Raw genomic sequence first — 24,432 nt, forward strand, 5'->3', positions numbered from 1 at the left:
GAGGTCAGTTCTCATTTGATCTAAATCAGTTCGCCCCCCCTCCCCAATCTCAATGGAGAAACGTCAACAAAAATACATTTACACATAAGACTTCGTTTTCATGGAGTTCTGTGTTGGCAAAGGAGGCCAGATCCTCATCCCTGGAGGCACGTAACCTCTTAAACAATGTTTTATTAATTTTTTTTCAAAGAATTTCTGCTTCGTCATAAATAAATTGGCTCTCTTGCTTCTCATGCTAACTCCAGAAGCTCTGACATTTCCTAATTTAAATGTAGACCCTGTCTCCAGCCTATGGTAAGGAGGGAGGATCACAGGACAGCGAACAGAGGATTGGTGGTCAGGAAACTTGGTTAGTCTTGACCGTGCCCTCTAGAGTGACCTCGGGCAAATTCCCAAACCCCAAGGCTCCTCATCTCAGTAAATAGGGGATTGGATAATAATGAAGATTTCTTAGACTCAAAGATTCGATGACTTAGTTGATAGAGATGAGAAGATCCAAGATCTATAAATTAAATAAAAGAGAGATATTAGATTTATTCTAGAACGCACAATCTTCTACGTGGTTACCAACCAAAGAATATTTCTTTTCGAGTTTTCAAGACTCTAGTGATGTCAGGGAGCAATAGAGAACATTTAGCATGACAGAGCTGGAAGGGACCATAGAGATTTTTCTATTAAACCCATCCCTTTTATAGATGGGGAAACCATGGCCTGAGGAGGTGCAGTGACTCGACTAACACTGGCTGCAAAAAACCACTCTGGATTCTCTCTTCATTGCTTTCGCTTTACGTTACCTGGACATTGCTTGCCAGAGGGTTTCTTTATAATAAATGTTGTTAGTATTTTGTTCTCAGTAATTCATTTTTGAACTCTCTTTGTTAAAAGCAAACCCTTTGCACCATTCTTTCTCTTCCCCATTAGGATTGTAACTATAAACCAAGGGACAGTGTAGCAGTTGACTCATGGTGTGTATATATGTGTGTGTGTGTGTGTGTGTATATATATATATATATATATATATATATATATATATATATCCCAGGGATTTGAACACATAACAGAGGCATTTAAAATACCACCTTGTGGGGGCGCCTGGGTGGCTCAGTCGGTTAAGCGTCCGACTTCAGCTCAGGTCACCATCTCACGGTCCGTGAGTTCGAGCCCCACGTCCGGCTCTGGGCGGATGGCTCAGAGCCTGGAGCCTGCTTCCGATTCTGTGTCTCCCTCTCTCTTTGCCCCTCCCCTGTTCATGCTCTGTCTCTGTCTCAAAAATAAATAAATGTTAAAAAAAAAATACCGCCTTGTGAATCAATGTCTTTCATTCTTTCTGCTGGTCCCGCACATAGTAATTATCTAGTGTATGCAACCCCAAGAACTATCTTCTTGCCACAATTTACCCAAAGCGTCTGGATAGCAGAAGTCCAAATGTATTTTGGGAGAAATGAATAGTCAGGATTGTTGGCTTTGGGAAGCTAACATACTACATCAAAGAATATATAGGCATAGGTTTTGTTTTGTATATATTTCCTCCCCGAAGTTTATCCGTTTGCGATATTCCTCAGAAAATACAGACGACTCATCAAATTTTAGCAACCATCACATTAGCTTCAGAGTTTGCAATATGTACTCTCTCTGATAATATCTTGGTTTCCCCACCTGTGGGGGAGTGAGAGGTGTCATATGCATGAACATTTCGGGCATTTAGTATGTTTATAAAAACACACTGCGAGTTTTTAACCGATACTATTTGATGGACTATTTGATAAAATGTGTAGCTTGTAACACTCGAGGAGTTGTGCATGTCTTTACATTTTTAAAAATGATCTAGTTTCATTATGAACATCAATTATTAAACTGTCCCTGATGATACGGCGAAAACCTCTGGAGCTATCGAAATACATGGGCCATTTGTCCCTGTCCTTAGATGCAGGGAAGTAGACATTTGTATTCTGGGGGTCCTTATACCAACGGTCTGTCACGTATAAGTTCCTACGTGGATTGCATGGCAATTTTTAGCAGCTCCTCACTTACCTAAGAATATAATGGCTTTGGGTTTTGAAACCAGGGGACCGGCTTTGCTAGAACGGAGGAAAGAACGAGAGAGGCAAGAATCTGAGGGAGACCTGCCAGACTTCAGGGCCTGGAATTTTGCTGCTCAAAGAGCTCGCCTATTTACTTTAGCAATAACTAGATTCTGGGAGGCATTTTCTCCAGGGCTCACAACCTTATGTTAGTTTCCCGATTGGAACGTTGGGTCAGCTTGTTTATGCTCTCCTAACTAACAAAACTTACGTCATTCTTGGACCTAGACAAGTCATAAATTATGCATGAGTGGATAAATAATTAAGCAAACAGAACTCTGCCCCACGCAGTACATTCTCCAACGACCCATTCCATCCCCGGGAGCAGCATAGTAAGAATGCTAACGAGAGCCAGCAGAGCTGGAGTAACTCAGGATCCAATCCAAATTCACGCTCTGTAGCCCTGTGACTGGAAGTCCATTCACCCAACGTCTATGTTCTTCATCAATAACATGCACGTGATAATAGTACCTACCTCCTATCTTGTGAACGTTACCTGTGATAGCGCGTGTAAAACACTTGCTAAGGTGTAGGACAGCAAACACTAAAACCTCCCTGTCTCCCATATCCCTCTCATGTCTTTGTGAGTCAGGATCGGCTACCTGGTAACGAAATGAGCGCCCACATTGGGTGCTCAGCACAACGGGCTCGCGTAACAGAAGCTTCTTTCCCACCCGTGGAGAGCGCAGTCAGCGGTGGGCAGGGGAGCAGGTCTGCTCCGCTGTCAATCAGGGACTCAGGCTCCCCCCATGCTCGGTCTCCATGACCGCCTTGGGCAGGGGGCAGCAAATGATGGCCTGTAGGCCACTTCAGCCTGTCCTGCACAGCTCATGAGCTAAGAGTGGTTTTCACCTGTTGAAACGGTTGTGTCGTAAATAGCTATGAAAGTACATGTACAATATCCATGATTTTGCCCCTTGGCCCATAAGGCTGGAAATATTTACTCTCTTGCCCTTTAAGGAAAAGTCTGCCAATCCCTTTCCTGGGGCCCCACAGCAGGATCCTCTGCTTTGGGCCATCAAACGAAGAAAGAAGTGGAGTATCATGTCAGAGAGCTTTCGAGGTCAGTTCTGGACATGCCATGGACACTCCTATCACATTCATCTGGCCAGAACTCAGTCACACGGCCGTACCTAACAGCAAGGGAGGCTGGGAGATGTTGTGTAGCGTGTGCCCAGGAGGAAAAGTTGTGGATTTCAGTTTTCACAACATAGTACCACACATCGTAGGCGTTAACCTCTCCCTGTGCAATCGCCACACCTCCCCTGTTCCTGTACCTTCACCTCCGACCCATCCTCCTCGTCCCTAAGTACCTCCAGACTCCCCACACCCCTCCCTGCGGATCCCTTTGTAATGTACCTCAGAGGATCTCTCTCTGTAGAGTCTCCTTTGGGCAACACGCTGGTTTTGAAGCCTTCTAGTCCTGGGTTTCTTACAGCTCCTCCCTTTGTCTTTCCACGGTGACTTTAGCACATCAGCTCTCCTCTTGGACTTGTTCTCTGTAAGTGTCCTTGCCACCCAAATAGACACACGGCGCTGTGCGTAGGGAATAACTCCTTTTCATACCACCTCCAAGACTCAAACTCTGGAATTCTCCTCTTTGACCATTTCTTATTATCCTCCCTATGCCCTTCTTTCCAAATGCTCAGTGCCCTTTGCCTTCGTCACAACCTTCAGGCCCCTGGTATCTCTCTCTGACTCTGTCTGCGTCTCTTTGCTTCTTTCAATCTCTTTCTCTCTTTCTCTCTTCCCTTGCCATCCCTACTAAGCTTGGACCCAACGATCAGTTATATCAACTACTCTTTTCCAGACACTGAAGGACCCCACCCAAAACCTTTCTACCTATTTTCTACTTTGAGTATCTCCACATCCCGCTCAGACAGTGTCACTGTATATGTGTTCCATTTCTAGTCCTAGAAAGTAAAATAATGCACAGAGTGTTTTCTCTGCACGTTCCTGCTCTGCGCCCTGGGCTGGGGCCCCGGATGCTTAGCAATTCTTTCATTTATCTCCAGTTGACCCTCTGCTGCACACCTCAAGTTTGTACTTTATTGTGTCTGTATTTCTTCTTCATCTACCACTGGCTCCTTATTTACACCAAATGATTTGTAATTTATTCATACATACCTAATGCAAACGATTCACTCATTACTTCAATGTATGTTTACTGAGAAACCATTGTGCATCCTGCTCTTTTTAATCTAATTTTTTCCAGCCATCTACTATGAGGGTCTCAACTCACTTCTGATTTCAAGATATTTCTGTATCTTCTTACCCTTATCTGCTCCTTTCTCCTCTCTCAGAGGTTGAAGAGTTTCCCCTTCTTTCTTAGGCTGGTACATTTAATTTCATTCCCTTTTATCTCTGTCAGACCAAGTCCTATAAATTTTTCATGTACTCTTCTGCATGTTTATTTATGAATCAAAATTATGATTTAGTATTCTCTATTCTAGAAAAGTAAATAGTTCTGATCCTACTGCTCCTTAAAAAAAAAAAATCCTATATTCCTCCTTTCCTTTCTCACCATCTATTCCCCTCCAAAAGCTGCTTGGTATATTTTACCAATTGATACATTAATAATTAATTTAATAATAATTAAATAATAATTAATAACAATTGAATTAATTATTGATTAAATCTCTGACCTTCACCGTAAAACGTTTAAAATTAGTATCGTATTCAAAATAAACTGTACAAATTATGAGTACCTTTATTATGTGTCTCAATTTCTGGTGTTGTGTTTCAGCTTTGTGCATCTTCAATATTATTCAGATTAGCTATTTCGTTTTTTGTGGGTTTTGGCAGATTGCGTCTTTTGGAATTGGTCCATTTCATCTAGGTTATTAAGTTTGTGGACATAGAATCATTCTTTATTGTCATTTGAATTTCCATAGGATCTATCTCTCTTTCATTTCTTTTATTTCTGATATTAGTAATGTGTCCTCTCTCTCTTTTTAAATTAATTAAGCTGGCTAGAAGCTTATCAATTTTGTTGATAAGATTTTATTTTATTTTATTTTATTTTATTTTGTTTTATTTTATTTTATTTTATTGACAGCTTTTGGTTTTGTTGTTTTTCTCCATTAATTTCTTATTTTTAATTTCATTGATTTCTGCTCTAGTTTTTATTATTTCTATTCTTCCTGTTTTGGATTTACATTGCTTTTCTTTTTCTATTTCATAAGGTGGAAGCTTAGATCATCAACTTTAGATCTTTCTTCTTCTCTAATAGTTGCATTCAATGCTATATAGTTCCCTCTAAGCAATGCTTTCTTTTATCAACTTTTATTTTAATTTCATTGTGCTTTCACAGCACATTTTCTACGATTTCTTGTGTTTCAAATTTGTCAAGTTGCACTTTATAAGCCAAACTGTGGTGTATCTTCATGAATATTTCATGTGATCTTGAGTAAAATGTGCGTTGACTGATGATTTCTGAGAGAGGGGCACAAAGTCTCCAACTGTGACAGTGGACTCATCTCCGTTTCCTTGTAGCTCTGTCACTTTTGCCTCATGTACGTTGACACTCTGTTGTTTGGGACATACACATTAAAGTGCATTACATCTTGTTCTTTATCACTATGAAATGCTCTTTTTTCATCCTTGACAACTTTCCTTGCTCTGATGATATTAATGTAGCTACTCCTGCTTTCTTGTGGTGGATGTTAGCATGTATAACTTTCTCCATCAATTTACTTAAAACCTTTCTTTTAATATGAGAGAGAGAGAGAGAGGGAGAGAAAGCAAGCAAGGGAAAGAGCAGAGGGAGAGGGAGAGAGAGAAAGAGAGAGAGAGAGAGAGAGAAAGGATCTTAAGCAGGTTTCATGCTCAGCTCAAAGCCCAACACAGCACTCGATCCCACAACCCTAGAATCACGACCTGAGCCAAAACCAAGAGTCGCACGCCCAACCAACTGAGCCACCGTCACCCTTCCATCCATTTACTTTTAACCTATATTTGTCTTTATATTTAAATTAAATTTCTTGTAGTCAATATAGAGTTGAGTCTTGTTTTTTTGGTCTCCAACGGTCTGTCTTTTAAGTGGTGTATTTAGACCATTGATGTGTTTTTTATTTGTTGCCCCTGATCTTTGTTCCTATTTTTGTCTTCCACACATTTTTTTCCTTTCATGGTTTTAAGTCGGCATTTATAAATATATATATATACACACACACACACACACACACACACACACATATTTAATGTTTATTTGTTTTTGAGATAAAGAGAGACAGAGAGTGAGTGGAGGAGGGACAGAGAGAGAGGGAGACACAGAATCCGTAGCAGGCTCCAGTCTCTGAGCGGCCAGCACAGAGCCTGACATGAGGCTTGAACTCACAGACTGAGAGATCATGACCTGAGCCGAGGTCGGTCGCTTAACCGACTGAGCCACTCAGGCGCCCCTTAAATCAGTATTTTATATGATTCCGTTTTCTCTCATTTCTTAGCCTATCGTTTTATTTTCTGTTTTTTGTTTTTTTACTGTTCTTAGTGATTGCCTTAGACTTTGCAATATACATTTATAACTAATCTAGGTCCACTTTCAAATAACACTCTACCACTTCATGGGTAGTGCAAGTACATTATAATAACAACATACAGCTTTTCTCTTACATCATCGCTGTCGTTCATTTCACTTATATGGAAGCCTACAAAATTGACTATATTGTTGCTATTATTTTGAACACACTGTTATCTGTTGGACCAATTAATAAAAAGAAACAGAAACTTTTTTATTTTATCTTCACTTGACCCTTCTCCAACGGTAACTGCTGCCACCATGACAGCTCTCTTTGATCAATATCGCCGTTGCCTTTTTGGCCACAACCTCCTCACTGGCCGCTGTAGATACTAAGCTACTCAGAAGCTAGAACAAGAGACTCCTCATCTTTTAACGCCCAGTGCTTAACCCCGTGGCTGTACCATTGCACGTAAATATTTGTGGAATGAGTTAGATGAAATCAAAGTAACTAGACTACGATAACAGTTTCTTGGTCGACACTTACGGAGTCCTTTCTATGCATCGGACACTGAGCTGAGTGCTTTAGACACATGATGTCTTTTAACCTTCCAAAGAAACCCAATGAGATAGGTACTCTAATTATCCCTATTTTGTAGATGCGGGAATTGAGGTTCAGAGAGAGGTTATACAATTTGCTCAAAATTACACAGTAAATGACAAAGCGTACTTAGTTTCATATCCAAGCACGTGTAAATCTACAACGCTAAGGCTTACCTCTCAAAATGTGGACTGACGTCTTTTCAATAGCTAATTTCTGACAGTAACCCCTTCCCCTGCCCCATCAACAATCCCCTAGATTTGAATACCGATTACTACGTTGTCACCCATACAAGGTTGTTTCTGCATCATGGAAGCCCTCAAACAATCCTTACCAAATCATAAAACTACAAATGAGAAAATAAAATTTTCACCAGGTCTGAATTTAGCGGCCTTATTTCTGAGTCATCCAATATCCTTGGGGGCATTATGAGAACTAACATAAAGACATGCTCCTGCGAATGCTCCTCAAGATCTAGGTGTGAATTAGACTCTTGGAGACAGAACCTGGACTATTTTAGGCCATTGTGTAGGATGTTGGAAGCAAATTCTTCAGACTGCTGATTGAACATAATGATGTATATTCTATAGGTACCAAAAAAAGCAAAGGCGTGGAGTACGGTGGTCTCCTTTTTCTGAGACGATAGCGTGGACCAAAGCCTGACATGCAAACCACAGGGGAATCTGATTTGCAGGCAGGCGCTGAGTAGCCCCAAGAGGTTGCTGAATCCTTCCTCCAGGTGTTGCGTTTGCCTTATGGGCCATAAGGTGTGCACAGAGCACTCCCTCGGAGGCCTTCTCAGTGCCGAGTAGGAGCTCTCATCACTGGAAAACACATACATGATGCATATGATGTGCATCTGAGGTTCAGCAGGGACACAGACACTGTTCCTGGGCAACTTCTGGATGCGGTCTCATCCCGCAGCCTGGAAACACCATCTTTAGCTTCGGCTGCCAAGGCAGCGAGGGACAGGGGGCGGGAGGGGCTACCGCATGGTGTCCTTCCAGCGTGTCCTCGTCTTCATAGGTTACTCCTTCCGGATTCAATTCCTTCCCATTCTAGCTCCAGCCTCCCTGGAGTTTTACTTCCCTCAACCAGAAAGTCAGGAGGTGGAGGGCAAGGATGGGAGCTTCTCCTCTCTGAGTGTGAATGTGGGAGGGCTTTGTACATGGAGAGATGCTATGCAAATACTTTCGTATACATTATTATTTGAAGGGCAGATGTAGACGTGCAAAGTAATGACCCATGGTTCCCTGGAATGGTGCCTGCGACAAAATCAACCATGAAAAATTAGCCCTGGGAATTTCAGAGAGGCAAAGAGAATTTAGAAATTGAGGCTGAAATGAAAAAGGAAATGAGAATAAAAATAGGTTTGGGAGACTAGGAAGAATGCATTTTAATTTTTATTGGTCGGAGGGTGTTAACCCATGGTGATACCAACAACTTGCACAACTGGCTGTTTTCTTTTAAAGCCCTTTAACATATCCCTCATCTGATTGGATCCCCACAGTAACCCTAGCAAGAGAGCACTGTAACCCTTTTGTTCAAACGAGGAAATAGATTTCCAGGTGTCGTCTCTTGTCTATTACCTGTTGTCCGTGGGGAGTCTGGGTGAGGCTGAGACTCACTCTTCTGGTTCCAAATCCTTCGTCCTTCTGCTGCAGTGTAGAATCATGATCTAAACTCCCCAGGTACACTTGGAACACAATGTTATTATTAAATCCGTTTCCTCTCCACTCTGTTGTACCTTAGACAAAGCGGGAGAGGGGTGCGGTCAGCCAAGTTGTATAGGCCTGAGGGGCTTTTGCCATTGGCTTGGAGTCCTTGTGTAGAGTCACATGCAGTCATCCCTGGGGTCATGTGTCATCAAGAGACTGTGATCGTAGGTACGTCCCCATGCCCGGAACTGCAGATTTCCGCAGAGGCAAATGCTGCCCCATAACTCGGCCTCAGTTTTCCTCCCCCAGCAGTGGGACAGCAGGTTTTGTCGACACGTGTGCTTGGGGCCACGGTGCTGGGCCCCACTGGGACTGGAGGGGAAATTTGCTATGAGATCTTTGCTCCCCACAGCCTGAAATCTAGACAAAATAAACGCACACACAAACAGGCGTGTGGTGCCAGCTCCTCTTGAAACGGCATTTCAGAGAAGGGAGAGACCGGGGAGAGCAAGGGTGCTGCAGGAAGCTGCAGGAAGGACGTGTCATTTCAAACAAGCCAGACAGAGCTGAGGAATTAAACAGACCAAAGGGGGAAGCACTCGTTTCCAAATGGAGAGACACCAAGAGCAAAAGCTGAGAGGCCGGAAGAGCCAGGGTATGTGCGTTGAGACAGTGAGGAAGCCATTTGGACGGGGCAGGAGGGCGAACCACTCATCCCATCTCCGCGCGGGAGGAAGAACACCGAGGGCCAGGCCAAACCAGAGGCAGGAACAATGAGAAAGCAGCTGGCTTTGGTGACGGTGTAGCAGGGACTCCACCCCCTCCTAGCTGTGTCTGTAATGTTGACCAGGATGACCCACAGGAGCAGATGTGAGTTTTTTGGAAAGGGGAGTTGTAGGGGACAGAAGAGAAGGAGAGCGCTAAGGTGAGGGTCGTGTAGGTTTCCACGTGAGCACCGTGCCCCACAGGAAGACGTTTTCCACCAGATCAACCTCCTTCCTTGTCTTTGCAGGTTGATCCCTGCCAATAGTCTTCCTTTGGGAGAGGTCCCGTTTTCTCTCCCCTTCCCTGCTTGGTACATACTTTTTCTTCTTATGGCGGATTTTGTATTTTTAGCCCAGGCAGTTGCTGTGGCAACCACTAGAGCTGAACATTTTGTTTCCCAAGAACAAATGCGCGTTTAAATATTCAAGCAATTTTTCCGTTGTTCAAAAGAACTGAGATTTCATGCATATTATTCAGACTGTATGAGAGAAATTGGATTTTTTTTTTCTCCTTTCTTTTAAGGGTTCTCACCGTATTCACACTTTTCCGGGGTCGGGATGGAGGTCAGGATTCATGTTTACATCAAATAGGGCAATCTCTTTGGGGAAGTATAATGAAGAAGAGTGATATGATGTGTTATTCCCCTCTACAACTTTTTTTGAGAAAATCTTAACCATGAGTGCTCCAGACAATGGGGACAGGGAGCTCATGTCGTCCCTCCTTGGGCAGGGAAGGTGCAGAAAGAGGAATTCTTTCAATAAAGAGATGCCGTCACTCCTGTCTAACTACCCCCGACGATGCTGGCATGGCAATGGCTTTTGTTCAATCTTCTGACCTTTCCCTACATTAAAGAAATGGTAGAAATTGCATTTACTGTGTCCTCCGCGTATTCTTTTCTCCCTCAGATACATGTTATAGATGGCGGATTGCAACCACGTCTCTGTTTCAGTCATTGAGTTTCCGAAGCTTCTCCCGGCCTCCAGGTTCCTGTCAAGTATATTGGAGTATGAAAATGGTTCTCCCACACCTCTAGACAAGGAGTTCTTAACCTTCGGTCCATGAACTTGGATGGAAAAAAATCACACCGTTACCTTTGCTAACTTCTTACTGGGATTTGTCACCTCGCTCTATTATGATTCCTGGCAACAAACCACAGATAACCACCAGAACCCCACGGGATGACAGTTGTTGAAAAGTTATATCAAAATGCTGTGCAGACTCATCACAACTTTGAAGTTATTTTAGTCATTAGACACACAGGCCAGCCCAATCCTGGTGTTTCTGGAGTTAGTAAAGAATATATACGTATATTCATTCCTATCACAAATTCGATTTTTAGGACTTTGAGAACTATATTTCAGTTGCTTTCCTTTATAACAACTTAGGTTTCATTTTATGCTTTCAAAAACATTATTCTGAGAAGGGGATCTGTAGGTTTTCCAGCCTGCCAAAGGGGTGAACAGCACCCCTTTAATTTTAATGAAAATTAAACAATGTCTAACCTACATGTTTGTACTCAGTGCTATCATTTTCGTACCTATGTCTAGCTGGGCCTTAAAGAAGCGATTTGCCCCATCCTTTTCATTTTATTTATTAAAAGCCCTTAAATATGGAGCCCTGTTCCCCCGTAGCACGATTTAGACCCTGTCAAGGAAACCCTGGCTCTTTTTGAGAGCAGGTGATTTCCTCTTGTTTTGTTGCTGTTGTTGCTGGTTTTGCTTGCGTGTGCGTGTTTGAGGTTTTAATTTTAATTCCAGTTAGTTACCATACAGTGTTATATTAGTTTCAGGTGTACGATATAATGATTCAGTAATTCCATACATCACCGTGTGCTCATCACAAGTGCTCTCTTTCATCCCTGTCACCTATCTAACCCATCCCTCCACCTCCTCCCCTCTTGTAGCCATCAGTTTATTCTCTATAATTAAGAGTCTGTTTCTTAATCTCTCTTTCTCTTCCTTTCCTTACTTGCTTTATTTCTTAAATTCCACATATGAGTGAAATCATATGGTGTTTGTCTTTCTCCAACTGACTTTTTTCGCTTAGCTTTATACTCTCTAGCTTGATCCATGCCATTGTCAATGACTAGAAGTCATTCTTTTTTATGGATATATATATATATATATATATATATATATATATCCATTCACCAGTCTAGGGGGATTTGGGCTGCTCCCATAGCTTGGCTATTGTAAATAATGCCGCTATAAACATCAGGTTGCATATATCCCTTTGAATTAGTGTTTTTGTATTCTTTAGGTAAATACCCAGTAGCGCAATTGCTGGACCATTAGAGTAGTTCTATTTATAACTTTTTGAGGAACCACCATACTGTTTTCCAGAGTGGCTGCACCAGTTTGCATTCCCACCAACAGTACAAGAGGGTTCCTTTTTCTCCATGTCCTTGCCAACACCCATTGTTTCATCTGTGGTTCTGATTTTAGTCATTCTGACAGGTGTGAGATGATATCTCCTCATGGTTTTAATTCATATTTCTCTGATAGTAAGTGATGATGAGCATCTTTTCACGTGTGTGTTGGCCATCTGGATGTTTTCTTTGGAGAAATGCCTGTTCACGTCTTCTGCCCATTTAATTATTTGTTTTCTAGATGTGAAGTTTTATAAACTCTGTAAGATACGTCCTTGGCAAATATCTTCTCCCATTCAGTAGGTTGCCTTTTAGTTTTGTTGATTGTTCTCTTCACTGTGCAAAAGCTTTTTATTTTGATGTAGTCTCAATAGTTTATTTTTGCATCTGTTTCCTTGCCTCCGGAGACATATCTGGAAACAGGCTGCTATGGATGATAGCAAAGAAGTTACTGCCCGTGTTGTTTTCTAGAATTTTGATGGTTTCCTCTCTGATGTGTAGTTCTTTCTCACATTTTGAATTTATTTTTGTTTAGGACCTAAGAAGGTGGTCCCGTTTCATTCTTATGTGTGATGCTGTCCAGTTTTCCCAACATGATTTGTTGAAGAGCCTGTCTTTTTCCCATTGGATATTCTTTCCTGCTTTGTCGAAGACTAATTGACCATATAGTTGGGGCTTATTTCTGGATTTTCTAGTCTCTTCATTTGATCTGTGTGTCTATTTTTGTGCCAATACCATACTGTTTTGATCACTATAGCTTTGTAATAGAACTTGAAGTCCAGAATTGTGATGCCTTCAGCTTGGCTTTTCTTTTTCAAGATTGCTTTGGCTATTCGAGGCCTTTTGTGGTTCCACACAAATTTTAGGATTGTTTGTTCTAGCTCTGGTGAAAAATGCTATTGGTATTTTGATGGGGGGTGCATTAAGTGTGTAGATTGCTATAGACATTTTAAAAATATTTTTCTTCCAATCCATGAGCATGGAAGTTGTTTTCTGCATGTGTCTAGATCTCTTTCCAGTTCTTAGTGTCTTCTTCAGTTTCTTTCATCAGTGTTTAATAGTTTCAGAGTACCAGTCTTTCACCTCTTGGGTTAAGTTTATTCCTAGGTATCTTATTTTTGGTGCAATTACACACGGGATTGTTTTCTTAATTTCTCTTTCTGCCGATTCATTATTGATGTATAGAAATGCAACAGATTTCTGTAGATCGACTTTGTATCCTGTGACTTTACCGAAGTCATTTATCACTTCTAGTAGCTTCTTGGTGGAGCCTTTCAGGTTTTTAGTATATAATATCATACATTCTGCAAATAGTGAAAGTTTCATTACCAATTTGGATGCCTTTTATTTCTTTTTGTTGCCTGACTGCTATGGCTAGGACTTCCAGTACTATTTTGAATAAAATTAGTGAAAGTGGACATCTCTGTCTTGTTCCTGACCTTAGGGTAAAAGCTCTTATTTTTTCCCCATTGAGGATGATGTTATCAGCTGTGGGTTTTTTATAAATGGCCTTTATTATGTTAAGGTATGTTCCCTCTAAACCTACTTTGTTGAGAGCTCTTATCATAAAAGGATGTTGTACTTTATCAAATGCTTTTTCTGCATGTATTGAAATGATCATATGGTACTTATCCTTTCTCTTATTGACGTGAGGTATCATGTTGATTGATTTGTGAATATTGAACTACCCTTGCAACCCAGGAATAAATCCCACTTGACCATGGTGAATGATTTTTTTAAATGTATTGTTGGCTTTGGTTTGAGAGTATGTTCATCAGGAATATTGGCCTGTAGTTCTCTCTTTTTAGTGGTGTCTTTATCTGGTTTTGGTATCATGGTAATGCTGGCTTCATAGAACAAATTTGTCATTTTTCCTTTCTTTTCTATTTTTTTTTTTAGAATAGTTTAAGAAGAATGGGTATTAATTCTTCTTCAAATATTTGGTAGAATTCTCCTGTAAAGCCATCTGGTCCTGGACTTTTGTTTGTTAGGAGTTATTTTTTGATTACTGACTCAATTCCTTGGTTGGTTATCAGTCTGTTCAATTTTCTATTTCTTCCTCTTTCAGTTTTGGTAGTTTATGTGTTTCAGGGAATTTGCCCATTTCTTCCAATTTGTTGGTGTGTCATTTTTCTTGATATCCTTTTATGATTGTATTTCTGGGGTGCTGGTTGTTATTTCTCCCCTCTCATTTGTAATTTATTTATTTGAGTCCTCTGTCTTTTTTTCTTGATAAGTCTGGCTGAACGTGTATCGATTTTGTTGATTTTTTTTCAGAGAACTAGTTGCTGGTTTCGTTGACCTGTTATATTTGGTTTTTAGTTTCTATATCATTTATGTCTGCTCTAATCTTTATTACTTCCGTCCTTCTGCTGGTTTTAGGTTTTGGTTGCTGTTTTTGCTCCTTTAGGTGCAAGGTTAGGTTGCCTATTTGAGGTTTTTCTTGCATCTTGAGATAGGCCTATAGTGCTATAAACTTCCTCTTAGAACCACTTTTGCTAAATACCAGAGGTTTGGGACCATTGTATTTTCATTTTCATTTGTGTCCATTTACTTCTTTATTTCTTCTTTTATTTCCTGGTTGACTCATTCATTATTTAATAGCATGTTATTTAACCTTCATGTATTCGTGGTCTTTCCAGATTTTTTCTTGTGATTGTTTTAGTTTCATAGCATTATGGTCAGAAAAGGTGCATAGTATGACTTTGATCTTCTTGAATTTATTGAGGCTTGTTTTGTGTCCGAATATTGATCTATTCTGGAGCATGTTCCATGTGCACTTGGAAAGAACGTGTATTCTGCAGTATGAGGATGGAATGTTCTGGATATATCTGTTAAATCCATTTGTTTTAGCGTGTCATCCACTGTTTCCTTGCTGATGCTTTGTTTAGACGATCTGTCCATTGCTGTAAGTGGGGTGTTAAAGTCCCCTATTATCATTGTATTATTATTGATTTGTTCCTTTTCGTTTATTATTGACTGTTTTATGTATTTGGGCACTCCCATATTGGTTGCATAAATATTTACAATTGTTATATCTTCTTGCTGGATTGTCTTCTTTATTATTATATAGTGTCCTTTGTCTTTTGTTAGTTTTTCTTTTAAAGTCTATCTTGTCGAAATAAGTATTGCTACTTTAGCTTTCTTTTGGCATCCATTTGCATGATAGATGTTTCTCCATTCCCTCACTTAAAAGAAATTTTTTTTTATATTTATTTATTTTTGATAGAGACAGAGCACAAGTGGGGGAGGGGAAGAGATAGAAGGAGACACAAAATCCGAAGCAGACTCCAGGCTCTGAGCTGTCAGCACAGAGCCCGACACGGGGCTCGAACCCACAAATTGTGAGATCATGACCTGAGCCAAAGTCGGACGCTCAACCGACTGAGCCACCCGGGCGCCCCTCCACTCCCTCACTTTTAATCTACAGGTGTCTTTCAATCTGAAACAAGTCTCTTGTAGGCAGCCTATAGATGGCTCCTTTTTTTTTTTTTTTTTTTTTTTGGTTCATTCTGTCATCCCACGTCATTTGATTGGAATGTTTAGTCCATTCACATTCAAAGGAATTATTGATAGATAGGTATTTATTGCCATTTATTAATTGTTTTTGAAGATTTTCTCTGATCTTTTCTTGTCTTTCTCTCATGGTTTTCTGGTTTCCTTTAGTAATAAATCTGGATTTCTTTCTCTGCATGTTTGTTACTGGTTTTTGATACATGGTTACTATTGGGTTTGTATATAACCTCTTCTACATATAGCAGTCTATGTTAAGTTGATGATCATTTAAGTTTGAACACTTTTTTTTTGCATCTTTTTGCATCTTTTCCCCCCTCTTTTCATCACAGGTATATGTTATTATATTTTATGTCATTTTTTTTAGTTCTTTGACTGATTTTTTACATAAATATTCATTGCCACTGTTTTTGTGTTTCCTACCTTTTGCTCTTTCTTTTCTGCTCAGTGTCCCCTTTAATATTTCTTGCAAAACTGGTTTAGTGGTCATGAACTCCTTCAGTTTTTGTTTGTCTGGGAAACTCTTCATTTTTCCTTCTATTCTGAATCATAGTTTTGCTGGGTAGAGTATTCTCGGCTGCAGAATTTTCCCCTTCAGCATTTTGAATATATCATGCCACTCCCTTCTGACTTGAAACATTTCTGCCAAAAAATCTGCTAGCCTTATGGGTTTTCCCTTGTTAGTTAATGAATCCTTTCGTCCTGCTGCTTTTAATATTTTTTTCTTTCTCCCTATTGTTTGCAAGTTTATGTACAATGTGTCTCAGTGTCGGTCTACTTTTGTCGATTTAAAAAAAAACTTTTTTAATGTTTATTTATTTTTGACAGAGAAAGAGAGATGGAGCATGAATGGTGGAAAGGCAGAAAGAGAGGGAAACACAGAATTCAAAGCAGGTTCCAGGCTCTGAGCTGTCAGAGCCCAGCCCAACATGGGGCTCGAACTCATGAACTGGGAGATCACGACCTGAGCCAAAGTTGAACACTTAACGAGCTGAGCCACCCAGGCGTCCCTGTTGATTTTTGATGGGAGTTCTCTGTGTCTCCTGGACCTGGGTATCTGTTTCCTTCCCCATATTCGGGAAATTTTCAGCTATTGTTTCTTGAAATATATTTTCTGCCCCATTTCCCCTATTTTCTGGGACTCTTACAATATGAATGTTATTATATTTGATGGAGTCATGGAGTTCGGTAAGTCTATTCTCATTTTGTGTAATTCTTCCTCTCTTTTGTTCGTCTTGATTAGTTTCCATTACTCTGGTCACTAATTCATTCCTCTGCGTCTTCCACCCTGCTATTCATTCCATCAAGTGTGTTCCCCTTTTTGTTTACTGAGCCCTTAATCTTGAGCAGGTTAATTTTTTTTTTTTTGAAGGAGATGTTTGTGTTGATTTGCCATTATCTGGGACACTTTGTACACTCTGTTTATTGCCTTTGAATGCCATGTGTGTAATTGATCATTTAAAAACAACCTTATGGAATAAAGTTATCAGCCAGGGCAGGGTCAGCGGTCTGAGCCCGTTCTGGGTATTTCAAGTAGGAAGGGATTTAATATAGGGAATAAAGGCTGGGGCTGGAGGAGCAGAGGTCATGAAAAGCTACCATTGGTGTTTCAGAAATCAGGAAGCTCGAGGAACTTTCCGAAGCATCGCTGATAACCTTTGCTGCTGCAACACCGAGGAGCACGTTTCAAAGAAGGATGGCTGGAAGCTGCCAGTGTCACATCTACTTTCTTCTGAAGTTCACCCAACGTACACAACTGGCTGTTGCTGAGGCAGGAGAACTTAATGGCTCTGCTCCTCCTCTGCTTTCCAGATTTGGCACCTGCCTTTCTGGAACCTAACTCAGAACTTCACGGGTTGGGATTCTGAGAAATGTAGATGTTGGGCTTCCAGCTTCTGGAAAACAGAGGCAGAGTAGGAGTGGGGAGTAGAGAGTAGGGAGCAGAACCAATGACCTACCTCCCAATGACATCCAAGCCAGGTGAAATGCAGGTTTGGATGTTGTGATATCTGAGATCTAACCCTGGCTGTGTGACTTTGGGTAACACACTTGTCTGTTCTGGGACTTAGCTTTTACATTTTCAAGGGTTTGATTTTTATTTTTTTATTTATTTTTTTTTTTATTTTTTTTTTTTTAACGTTTATTTATTTTTGAGACAGAGAGAGACAGAGCATGAACGGGGGAGGGGCAGAGAGAGAGGGAGACACAGAATCGGAAACAGGCTCCAGGCTCTGAGCCATCAGCCCAGAGCCTGACCCGGGGCTCGAACTCACGGACCGCGAGATCGTGACCTGGCTGAAGTCGGACGCTTAACCGACTGCGCCACCCAGGCGCCCCAAGGGTTTGATTTTTAAACTAGACTGCATTATGATTGTGGATTATGGACCACATCATTCAGATTTTCAGTCCCGAGTCCCAGGGGTTCTGGGAATGTGGCTGTGTGGAATCCAATAACTTGATATGAAGATTGGCTTCTCTGTTCGTGGGCACTGATGAGTGGGTGGGCCTGTGAAGAGAACCTATCAGGCAATGGGCCAAAGAATTCTCGAAGGATTCTTAAGGTTTGCTTTTCCGGTAGAGGGAGACTGCTTGTCCTTCCCAGTGCCGCCTTGTACGCCCGAAAACCCCACCGGCAGTTACGTGCTAACATCGTCCTCTACATAACTTGTCTCTACGTTCTCTACGTACCTTATCAGCTGGGAGGCAGCAAAACTAATTCCACGAGCTGCACCCGAGGGCTTGACTGCTGTATCTGAGTCTCCTCATTTTGGTGTATTCCTATGAGAGTGTTTTAGAGATCATTTCTTATTAACCCAGAGGTATCTCTGTGGGATGTAATCAACCACCTTGAAGAGCTTCTTGCTAATCGTGTTCATATTCACCTTTTCCACTTTCCCCCACTCACTCCACGTCCTTACAGTCTTGCCTAAGGAAGAAAAAAACCCAGAAATGTCTCAAAAACCCTGCCATGCTACAACCAGTCAAGTTAAGAGGGAGGAGGTTTCGAACGGCCAACATGAGTTCTCCGAGCTTGTTCCTCTCAAAGTGAAAGGATTATGTGTAGCAGAGAGAACTGGTTCAGCAGGACTTTTCAATCATGAAGGGACTTAGTTGATTTCATGCCTTTACAAAGGGCAGACCTTAGTTTCTACAACGAGTCAACCATTCTGCTCTTGTCTTGAGAGGGGAGGACCTCTGGGGAGATGTGGGGCAAAGCCAGAGGTCCAGGCTTCCTGGCATCCTTGGCGCTATTGAAAGAAGACAGGTGGCTGGATAGTTGAGAGGGAATGTGATTTGGGGGATCTCTGCTTTACACTGCCTCTTTGCAACCCTGGAGTCACTAAGAGGAAATCAATCAAATTCACATTTAAAAAGCATCTCTAGGGGCGCCTGGGTGGCTCAGTCGATTGAGTGTCCGACTTCGGCTCAGGGCGTGATCTCACGGCTCGTGAGTTCGAGCCCTGCGTCGGGCTCTGTGCTGACAGCTCAGAGCCTGGAGCCTGCTTTATATTCTGGGGCTCCCTCTCTCTCTCTCTCTCTCTCTCTCTCTCTTTCTCTCTCTGCCCTCTGCTGCTCACGATGTCTCTCTCTGTCTCTCAAAAATAAATAGACATTAAAAAAAATTAAAAAGCATCTCTTGATGACTTATGTGTAAGGACCAATGCTTGAGCTGTTGGGGATTCAGGGGTGAAAAGCACATGGTTTCTGACCTCAAGATTTCATAAGCTTGTTAAAATGACTAACACATCTAAATAACTGATATAACTGTGGTGAGTGCTAAAGTATGCTTACGGGAGAAAAGTTGTTCTCCTGTGAATCTGAGGAGACCTCTTGGAAAATAGAAGATTTGAGGGGACCCTAAAGGAAATGGAAGAATTTAATAAACAAGCAAGTGATGGAGAAGATTAGCAAGGAAGTAAAAAAAACATTCCATGTAGAAGCCAAAACTTAAACTGAGGCCCAGAGAAGAAGAGTGAAGGGCATCGTATCAGAAATAATGTGGATAAATCGCTGATAGTTTTGCTGGTGGGGTGGAGGACACGGAATGACATAGTTAGAAAGTGGCCTGTCAAAGACTGGGCCCAAGGGTGTGGAATTTATCCTGTAGATGGTACGGAGTCACTAAGGCTTTTGATCAAGGCAGTGACGTGATCAAAGCTGTGTTTAAGGAAGTTAGTTCTGGCGGAAATGTGTGGATTTACACTGGTAAAGGGTAAAAACTGGAGCATGAACTGGAAATGGGTGTTATAAATTGAAAGAGGGAGATGGTTCTGAAAAGCGTCATAGACGTAGAGTTGATAGGACAAGAGGATTAGCTGCCAGCAGTTAGCCTATCTAATCCGGGAACTCACAGTCATAGACTTGTCTTGTGAACTATGAGAGATGACGCAGTCTTCGAGATAATCTAGTATTTGCTTCATTTTGCAGATGGAGAACTGAGCCTCAAGAAGTCAAGTGCCAAATTAGAATGCATTGTAGCAAAACTGTTTAACTCTTCATATCAATTCTGCAAATAACTTGGAAAGGTAATGGCTAATTCAAAATACACTCCTGCTTGATAAAAAGCCTACCCGAAGCATGAACAGATGAAAATGGGGTTTCCGAGCAGATCCAAGGTATCCAAAAGTGTTCCCCTTCTGCCGTATCGTCTCTCAGTGCAGAGAAGGATCTGTTTGGTATTTAGACGTTAACGACAACTCTCTTCCCTATTCATTTTCCTTTCCCGCCTTGGTGTCTACTATTTGGTGTTTGACTGTGTTCTTTTTTACCCTAATACATATTACAGCGCAAAACCTGGGCCAACTTGTAGTTGTGGCCTATTTAATTCCACATGTCCATGGGTACTGGAACTCTTGGCAAAGGCAGAAATAAGGACATCTTGAAAAAACAAAACAAAACAAAACAAAACGGTTCTCATCTGTGTTTCCAGCCTAAGGAGGACACGAAATTTAAAGGCAAAGAGAACTAGTGAGAATGGAAATTCATGAGACTTCAAGTTTGTGCCATGGCCTTAAAAACGTGAGATTAAAGCCACAGAGCAGCCCAGAAATGCCCTTTAACCTTGTAAGATATACCAGTAAAAATTGCTGTAGTTTATATTTGTTGGGCACTCATCATCAGCCATGAGGCTAAGTTTTTGTTCTTCTCCACGCATTTTTTTTAGCTTGTAAATTTGTTTAATTGACATATAATGAACAAATAAAATTATACGATATTTGAAGTGTACAACATCATTCCCAAGTATAGTTGATCTTGATTATTGCTGGTTCCATACTTGCAAATTCACGTATTCATTAAACTCTGTTTGGAACTCCAGGATCAATACTCACGGTGACTTCCTGGTCATCCATGGACCTTCAGGGCCAAAAAACATTTGAGTCATTCAACACACATGTTCTCCAACATCACACATTCCTTGAGATCAAACGACGGGGTGCTCTGCCTTTTTGTTTTAGCTCTAATACTGTACGTGTATCCTTTTTGCTGCATATTTATTGCCATATTTTTTTTGTTGTTTGCATTTTGTGCTTTTTGCTGGTGGTTTCACCGTTTAAAATGCCCCAGGCACAGTGTTGCAATACTGTCTAGTGTCCCTGAGCACAGGACGGTGGTGGGCCTCCCACATCATACGTTGGCTGAGTTCATACGGGCACGAGTTATAGTGCCATTGGCCATGAGTTTAATGCTAATGAATCAACGATAGGTATTAAATAAGGCATCTTTAACAGACACACACACAAAACTAGGCGATGCATTGACTGGTTGACAAAATTGTGACCAGGGGCTCACGGGAACCTAACCCTGTGTCTCCCCCGAGAGAAACGGGTTCGTGTTCCATAATTCATTGTTTGCAGAGACAGAACACAACTTTGGTGGATAACAAGAATCAACTGTGTTCGTCATTCCCGCGCTGGACAATAACAGGACCGAGAGCTACATTTAATTCCTGTGCGCCGTGTGTCGGGCATGGTGGCAGGCGTCAGAGATACAGTGGGGAAAGAGAGACATAGACACCGTCCCTTCTCTCAAGGGGTTTATGGCTCCCAGGGAATATGGATACTAGTCTACTCACTATGAGAGCAATGAGTGTGATGACAGAGGAAATACGGCATGTGAGAAATACGGAAAAAAACAAATCTACAGGTAAGTTCTATGATTGTCCCATGCTTGGGGGACTTGGAGGCACAGCATGGCTAAATAACCTGTCCCAGGCTCCCTCCTTCCCATTTTGCACAACTGCCTCTAAGGGTAGAAGAGGTTGTGGGGATCAGGAGAGAGAAATGACGAGTAGCCTCACTGTTAATGGAATCTTGCTTTTATTGCGATTCGCTTTAAAGACCCGGCAGAGCAATGCAAAGTGTCTGAAGACACCGCAAATGAAAATGGACATGAAGGGCCCACCGGGCTGCAACGTGAACAGGTGTCTGTGAGACGCGCATCAGTTTTCAGGGCATTTCCCCAGTCGCTACTTTTCGGATAAATCTGCTACGTAAAGCCAGGTAGTTCCGTGCAGATCCCTTTCGCTCTCTAAAATAGGAAGTTTGTCATTCTCCTTCCTCCTTGCTTTCCCTCCTTCTGTCTAGCACTATTGCTTTTCTCTGGGGACCCTGGTTTCTCAAGCGAGCCGTATTCAATTTTATGATTCAGTTCCGTATTGATATTCTCTGGTTACCAAGAGGAGGAAGATAGAGGAAAGACAAGCCCGGAGTGAATGGTTTTCGCTGCTGTCACTCTCACTTCCCAGAGACTGCATTTGTCTCTGGTCATGGGCCACAACTCTTCAGAGACCTTGGCGATGCCTACACTAGAAATGGAAGTATCTATAGGGAAACACTTGTTTTCCTTGCTTAGGTGAACACGACGGCACCTCCCTGGCCTTGCTTACGAGGACACGACAGCTTGAAGGAGGTGCTGCTTCCCAGCGACAAGGTACAGACGCCAGCGAGGGAGGAAATGCAAAATTCTCCAGCAGGCAGAGAGCTTGGGGACAAGGAGAGGGCAGCTATTGGGTGGAGACCTTCGTGAACAGCCTGGCAGAGTAGCCCCATGTCCAGGCCAAGAAGGACCACTCCAGGGTCCTCCAAGAGGGCACAGATTCAATTCACCTCCTCCAGGGGCTCACGTCCCCGTTCTGCTTTTTGTATTTTGGAAATCTTCATTGTTTCCGTTGCGGTCCCGGAGACTCATCCATTTGTACCTACTCTGTGGCTCCACTTGGTGGTACCGCAGTCCCTCGAGCGGGTGGGAATGATTACCCATAGATGTTCTGATGAGAAACAGACCCTTGGAAGGGAAAGGTATTTTTCCAGGGCTCTCTCGCCAGTAAGTGACATAGCCGTGACTTATAGCCTATAACCGTCAGAGGCCACAGAGCAATGAGGAAACACAGACAAGGCAAAGTCCCTCTCTGAACACGAGCTTTCTAATTCACCCTGGGCCGAGGGCTCCGTCACCTTTCTCTTAAAATCAGCTGCCTTAAAGGATGTCTGAAAATCCTACACTCTACTGTTGTCAACTGTAAGCGTGGTTCAATCTATAGGAAGGACAGATGAAACAAAAATCACGTCTGGAATCCAGTTGCAGGAAGGAACCATTTGATTTAAAAATTCCTCTGCCGCGAGCAGAGATTCTATAGGAAAATATAGCTGAGCTGAGCGTTCGGGTTTAAAAATAGGACCCTGGCAAAATCAGATCTCCACATGTGTGGGAGAGTTTTCACAAATGACTATTGCTGTTCAAATGAGAAGAGGTGGATGGCAGAATGCCCAATTAAATTTGAATTTCAAATAAACAACAAGTTATTTTTTTTTTTTGGTGTAAGAATGCACCAAATATTACATGCGCCCAAAATTGCATGGGACATACTTAACGCTAAAAAAATTATTCATCGTTTCTCTGAAATTCAAACTGAATTTAACTTCAATTTAATGTCCTGTATTTTTATTTGCTAAATCTGACAACTCTAATCCAGTGGCTGAAAATCAACAGCTGAGTCTGGATATCAGAAATGTAAATTGTATCATAAATACAATGCCTTCCAAAAGCATTTGCCCAATAAATAATTACACAAGCTAACTCAAGTCGAACATCTTCCTACCTAGCAAATATATCTATTTCACAATAACTCTACAAAGGAGTTGTTTTCATCCTTAGTTACATGAGGAAACTAAGGCTCAGAGGACTTACCTGAATTTTTCAGGGTCACACAGTTAGTAGGAGGCATTGATGACATAGTTATCAAAGGTCTTTCTGTCATCAAAACCCATGACTTTCAATCCAAAAATCCAGAAGCTTTGAGACATCTTAGAATTTAAGGGACAAAGGTTTTAATGCGATTAAATCAACTTTGCCACAGGGATTGGAAACAAAGCTAGCTCACCGGGCCAACTGGAGGTTCACCCTGGAAACTCAGGGTCAACCATCAATTCGGAGAGCTGGGGCAGAGCTTCAAGAGTGCCACAGGTATTTCTTTGTCGGTACCTAAAATCCACAGGCAACGCACCGAGGTAGAGTGTTGCCCAAACTGTAGTTTGAAGACAACGGAAATTTAACTGAGGGAACTTCTTTGTTCTCCAGACATAGGACATTTGGATAAAATACGCCAACGGAAGTTATATTTCTAAGCTCAAAAGAAGAAGTCCGTGGTAGCAGAAATCAAGAGAAGACAGAGAATGATAGCCTGTAGCTACAGGGGCTCAGGGAACCACTGGTTTGGAGACAAGTTTTAGGGGACGGGGAGTGGCCTTTTTACGTTCACAGAGGCTAGGCGATTAGATCTGAAGCCATTTGAGATGAGCTGTTCTAATGGAGTCTTCTATTTATTGCGAAGATTTTTGAAAGCCCACACCGTCCATGGAAAAGGGGTGAATTAGGAAAACTACACTCACCCAAGGATCTGACTCAAGGAGCTACCCTCCCGCTGAGGCCCTGGAGGGGAAAAAGTGTCCACCATGAGAATTCCGGATCTCAAAATTACATAAGGAAGG

This window comes from Leopardus geoffroyi, chromosome C3 (assembly GCF_018350155.1).
Source record: "Leopardus geoffroyi isolate Oge1 chromosome C3, O.geoffroyi_Oge1_pat1.0, whole genome shotgun sequence".
In the NCBI taxonomy this organism is placed as follows: Eukaryota; Metazoa; Chordata; class Mammalia; order Carnivora; family Felidae; genus Leopardus; species Leopardus geoffroyi.